The sequence below is a fragment of the Panicum virgatum genome, chromosome 2N, assembly GCF_016808335.1.
Source record: "Panicum virgatum strain AP13 chromosome 2N, P.virgatum_v5, whole genome shotgun sequence".
Taxonomy (NCBI): Eukaryota; Viridiplantae; Streptophyta; class Magnoliopsida; order Poales; family Poaceae; genus Panicum; species Panicum virgatum.
Window position 1 is genome coordinate 50115195 of NC_053146.1, and position 6385 is coordinate 50121579.

The 6385-nt window shown below is 44.6% G+C and overlaps 1 long non-coding RNA gene across 1 annotated transcript; it reads left to right on the forward strand.

Annotated features, from left to right (window-relative positions):
* Positions 1–1321: 1321 nt before the first annotated feature.
* Positions 1322–2594, forward strand: LOC120660979. Its single transcript, XR_005669778.1, has 2 exons — positions 1322–2260; positions 2353–2594. It is a non-coding gene; the product is annotated as an uncharacterized LOC120660979 (long non-coding RNA).
* Positions 2595–6385: the final 3791 nt, after the last annotated feature.

The following is a 6385-nucleotide window of genomic DNA, read 5'->3' on the forward strand; positions in this document are numbered from 1 at the left end:
TATGATCAATCCAAATTCTTAAAATTAGAAATTTAACTGCACGTGTTAGGTCGTAGCTCTCTTTTTATTATCAGACATTGACATATAAAGTTGCGGGGAGCCAGGCGTTGTGCTTCTTCCCAAGGAGACATCTCAGTACTAGCTGGGTGCCTCGACGATGGATGGTGATAGTGGCGGAGCTACATGTCGGCAAAAGAGGGCCATGCCCCCCCCCCCCTGGTCCAAATGAAATCACATAGGTATATACAAAATTTAAACCTTGAAGGCCCATCTCGTGTGCACCCAATCACCTAGGTTGGCTGCCACACCAGAAGTTGCAGACAACAAGTAGCGTCGGAGTGACGGCTACATCGCCGCTCGCACCTCATCGACCCAGACGCCCCCGCCCCCGGTTTGCAGTCTCCATCGTCTGCTGCTCGCAGGCCTCCGCAGCGCGGTCGTGAGATGAATCAGACTCCGGTTGTTGCAATCCGCTAATCTCAACAAGTTTGTGGTTCGTCCAATCCCTAGCGCCACCTACCAAGGACAGACTTCTTCCTCTTCGGTTATTCGGTTATTAGTCACGGAAAAATACCCCCCCCCCCTATAGTTCATTTCTAGCTCCGCCACTGATGGCGAGTTGCATGAAAGTACTTTTCACAATGTATTCAGTGATATTATTTGGATATGGTCAGTCCAAAATTCGTAAAACTAGAGAAATTTAACTGCATGTGTTAGGTCGTAGCTCGCTCTATTATCAGACATTGACATGTAAAGTTGCGGGGAGCCAGGCGTTGTGCTTCTTCCAAAGGAAACATCTCAGTACTAGCTGAGTGCTTCGATGATGGATGGCCAGTTGCATCATAGTTTGGACTGGCATGATCTCCTAGATATGTTGCCTGAGGACTGATGTCCTCTTTATTATCAGACGTCGACATATAAAGTTGCGGGGAGCCAGGCATCCTGCTTCTTCCAAAGGAGACATCACAGTACTAGCTGATAGTTGCATCAGATGTCATGGGAAAAAAGGTTTTCGGAAGAAGCCATCGCAGTACTAGCTGAGTGTTTCCGTGATGGATGGCGAGTTGCATCAAATGTCATCGGAAAAAGGTTTTCTGAAGAAGCCATTTGCGGCAAGCACACGGTTAGGCATGCCCGCTCACCAGGGAATCACTGTAGCCTTGAATTAAATACCATTTTCTTAAAGAATACCTTAATCCGCAAGAGAAAAAAGCGTCGCGTCAATATAGAAGGTATCACACAGCGTCAATATATACGAGAAAAAAATGTGAAAAAAGGCAAAAACGTAATCCGACCGACCTGCCGGATTCGAACAAGCGACCTAAGGATTGGTCTGCGATAACTACAGTCCTCCGCTCTACCAACTTTCTGAATACTCGCCGTCATTTTTGTAATGTTTCCACCATTTTTAACCTTCACAATGTAGGTTAGTGCTTGGTTGAAAAACTCAAATGATACTATTAAAGGGAACTGGAAGAGAAATGATAAATATTGGGGAGCAGTAACTACCATGTTTAATAGCACAACTCAAGTGATCGAACTAGAGAAATTAAGCAATTGAAGGAACAATGGCATCGGGTGAATAGGACTGTCAATGTCTTTCAAGGCTCATGGATGAAAGCACAACGTCTTCGTGCCAGTGGAGAGAGAGTCTGATGAGCAAGTAATGGACAAAGCCATGGCTTTCTATGAAGCTGACTTTGAAGACGGTCAGTTCAAACTCATGGCTTGTTGGAAGGTTCTACGAGATCAACCGAAGTGGCGTGCCTACAATGAGGACCTTAACAGTACAAACAAAAGAAAGAATTCTGAGACAGAAACTGTGGACCTGACATCCTCTACTGATGTGGTGAATGACCTGCCACGACCAGGAGGGTGTAAGAAAGCTAAGGAAGAACGCAGCGGGAAAGGACAGGGGAAGGCTTCTTCATCTACCATGGATGAAATTGACAAGTTGAGAGAAGTTCAGGCCAAATCTAAGGAAGATCGCATTGAGGTGCTGGAGAGACACCAAAGAATTGTTGCTGACAAGAAGGAATCAGCAAGGCTGAAACATCTTGCAGCCCAGGAGAATAAGGAGGCAAAATTACTTGAAAGGGAAGGGAAAATGCATGATAAGGAATCCAAATTGCTGGAAACATATAAAACTCTTCTTACACTTGACACAAGTCTGATGCCTGAGGACTTGAAAGCTGAGCATATGATTGCTTTGAAGAGTATGAGGGAGAAGAATTTTTCCAATCGAGCTTTATGATATGAGGTACATGCTCCTTGTCCAACTGACTTTTTTTTTAAAAAAAAATCAGAACCAATTGCTTCAAGTGTTAACATACAGGTGCTACTTTGTTTCAGGTTTATTCATCATTGCTAGGAGCTTGGAGGATTGCTTACTTTACTTTTTACTTAGGAGTTAAAAATACAGTTCCACATATATGGGTTCAACTTGCAGTCATCAACTTTCAGTTCATCTAGAGCCCATGTGTCACATCTCTTTTATTTGTTTACATATGTATTTGTTTATCTGGACTATTGATTATCAAAACTATGTGCTAGTACTCTGAATAGACGTGCGGCAATATATTTATTTTGGTTCAGTTCAAGTTCAGTACTAGTCTGATCGGACTAGGCGAAAACAAGTTAATACAGTTCCACATATATGGGTTCAACTTGCAGTCATCAACTTTCGGTTCACCTAGAGCCTATGTGTCACATCTCTTTTATTTTTTTACATATGTATTTGTTTATCTCGACTATTGATTATCAAAACTATATGCTAGTACTCTGAATAGAAGTGCGGCAATATAATTATTTTGGTTCAGTTCAAGTTCAGTACTAGTCTGATCGGACTAGGAGAAAACAAATTACGTCAGGTAAAAGGTGAGTTGCACTGTAGCTTGAGTTCAGTACATGGCTTTGGACTCTACTAGCGTGAGAGTTGTATTCACTTCACAACACATTCACGTGATTCCATATCCGAGTCAATTAAGCTATGCTAGTTGTCCTATATAAATATATATATATATATATATATATATATATATATATATATATATATACAGAGGTTGCGACATCTCAATCACATAATCTTGTGCGACAAAAAAGCTCCAGTATGTCGCATCAATCAGGTTCATCTAGCTCTTCAGATGATTCTGATGCGTCGTTAGAGTCGTTAGAGCTAGATGAGGAATATGAAGATTTCATGGCCGAGCAAAAAGCCTTTGACTCTGTTGCTGAAGATATCGAGGCAAAATTGAAGGCACGATATGAAGCGGAAACAGCTGAATCATCTCTCCGTCGAGGAAGCAGCACCAGGATATACATATTGAGGGATCGTGAACATGCCCTATGAGGAACTTGTGTCCCAATACTTCTCTAAGGCCCCTGTCTATACTGACACGATGTTCCGCACAAGATTTCGGATGAGAAGATCACTCTTTCTACAAATCGTGGAAGCCTTAGGTAAGTGGTCTCCATATTTCACTCAAGCAATAGATGCAACTAATCGAGAAGGGCTCTCCCCATTGATCAAGTGTACGGCAGCAATGCGTATGTTAGCATATGGCACCCCTGCAGACGCACCTGACGAGAACTTAAAGATTGGAAAAAGTACAACATTGGAGTGCTTAGGAAATTTTGCGCAAGGAGTGGTTGAAACGTTCGGTCCAGAGTTTTTGCGCCCCCCCCCCCCCAGTTGAAGAAACAGAGCGCATACTACAATTCAACGAGTCTCGTGGTTTTCCTGGCATGCTAGGAAGTATTGATTGTATGCACTGGGTGTGGAAAAATTGTCCTGTTGCATGGAGAGGACAATACACCCGTGGTGACAAAGGTGCTCCTACAATGATTCTTGAGGCTGTGGCTACACATGATCTTCGGATATGGCATGGTTATTTTGGCGTTACTGGGGCTAACAACCATATCAATGTATTAAACCACTCACCTTTGTTCATGCAAGCACTGAAGGGTGAAGTGCCTCAAGTGTACTTTTCTGTCAATGGGACACAATATAATAATGGTTACTATCTTGCTGATGGAATTTATCGAGTGGAGTGTCTTTGTTAAATCAATAGCGGCACCTCAAAGTGAAAAGGACAAGTTGTGCGCACAAGCGCAAGAAAGTGCAAGAAAAGATATCGAGCGTGCCTTTGGAGTATTGCAATCTCGATTTAATATTGTTGATCGTCCAGCATGAAAGTGGAAAAAGGGTAGATATTGGAAAAATCATGCAGGCTTGCATAATTCTTCACAATATGATTATTGAAGATCAAAGACAACCTGGCACAACTTCTTTTGATTTAAACTCAACTCCAGGGTTATCATTTGCTCTACCACCAGAAGTCAGAATTGGAAGTAACATATGCTTTTGTGAAGTATTACGAAGAAATGCTTCAATCCGCGCACGAGAGACACATACCCAGCTTAAGAATGATTTAGTTGAACATATCTGGAATCGTTCTCGGAATAGGTAGACCATATGAACCTTGTTTCAGCGACATGTGGTCCTTTTTTCTTGTACCAAGTAGTATACAGTAAATTTCCATTTGAATATCTATATATATGTAAGATAATTCTTGTGTCTAATTTGCCTACGAGATTATTGGAAGCGGAAGTACTTCGTTGCTAAAACACCACGGTAACATAAAAAAGTTACAAAGTCAAAATATGTAAAAGATCACAACATTGAGTTAGCTCATGCATAAATTTAGAACTCATGAGACAACTAAAAAGACAATCTATTATAGAAGTTGTCTGTTAGATCGTCTCAAGATTATGTGGCAATGCATGAGACCGCCCATTAGATGGCACCAATGTACTTGCCCTGGCAATGTACTCGGTTTCTGCGAGAAAACAATTCTTTATCATTTTTCTAATGATCTACCGTCCGCAACAAACGCACGCTTTGGCCTGGCCCGATACGACCGACAACCTACCGTCGGTGGAGCTCCGTCCTAACAATCCCATCTGCTACGGCTACGGCTCTACTTTGTACCAACTCAGGTGGTGGTACCAACATACACTATCGTAGCGTGTCTGCGTTCCGCCAGACTACCCTCCTCCTCCTGGAAAAAGGCACCAACGTCCCATGGGGCCAGGCCACCCTAGCTCGGAAACATATGATCTGCTCCTTTTAGGTTATCCGGTAAACCCAGAACGAACTCAATTAAACGCCCAGCCAGTGCCATCCATTTTTTTCCCCCAACCGAACCGGCCACAGGAGGCAGGAACGCGGAACAGTTCCATTCCGATTGGACAGGTGGATCTGGTCGGCTCGATCGCAATCGCAGGGCCGGCCCCGGGCATCCACTCCACTAGTCCGGGCGTGGATTGAGGAACATGGCCCGTTTGACGAGCTCCCCGTCCTCCCGAGCACGAGTACCAGCCCGGGCTTTCATCAGGACATTTTGTCCCGTTCTCCTGCTGCGTGCAGCATGTGCGCCGGATGATCCGATCCTAACGGGGAACCGGAGCTCGACATGCCGCCTCAAAGTCGAAAAGGACACCACATCGCGCCGCTCGCTCGTACTCCTGCTAATGGGGCGGGGTTTAACGGATTTTTTGGATGGGTTTTAATACGGGTACTATTGGATGGGTGGAAACAGATGACACTATAAAATGGGTTGGGGCGGGTTGGGTTGACGACACAGACGGGTTGGGACGGGTTGGGGCGCTATGGTAGTAGATCGGCGCGTAAGTCGTATATCATCTTTTGTCGTGACTTCGGGTTGGGACGGGTTGGGGCATTGAGCCGACGGGGTGGGTCGGAGCGGGTGATAGTTAGGGCTTTTGAAATATGGGTAGAGACGGATTTGGGGCGGGGTCAACCCGTTAGCAGGCGTACTCGCTCGGAGGAGGTGCGCGTCGTCCGATAGGCACCCCCGGAGCGCAGGACAGACAGGTCGAGGCGCGTCGCGCCAACGGGCTGTACTTCTTGCACAGTGAAGCGACGGCGACGATTGGGGTTTCGATTTACCACTTCTTTTTCAGAAAATATATATTTACCACTTCCTTGCTGAACATTTTTTTTAACCTTAAGGAGTTAAGATGTGCTCAGCAGTATATTCTACTTTGGAACATACAGTGGAAATAGCGTCGAGTAACAGCTGCAGTGTAAAAAACAAGCTAGACACTTGCGTATGAAGTTGCAGCGCGTGTAAACTTATGCGCGGCGAGATGCGGGATGCGGCCACCATCCAAACAGTTTTAACCTGACCGCGGTAGCCTGCAAATGTTGTTGGGGCAACTCCAACAGTTCCGTAAAACTGCTAGCTAAGTTTAGCTAGAATGAAGCTTTGCAAAAAAGCTAAGGTCTCCTAAAACAGTGGGTACGTAATCCAACGACCTATCTATTTTCCACTCTTTAAATCCCCTCGAGACACACTGACGT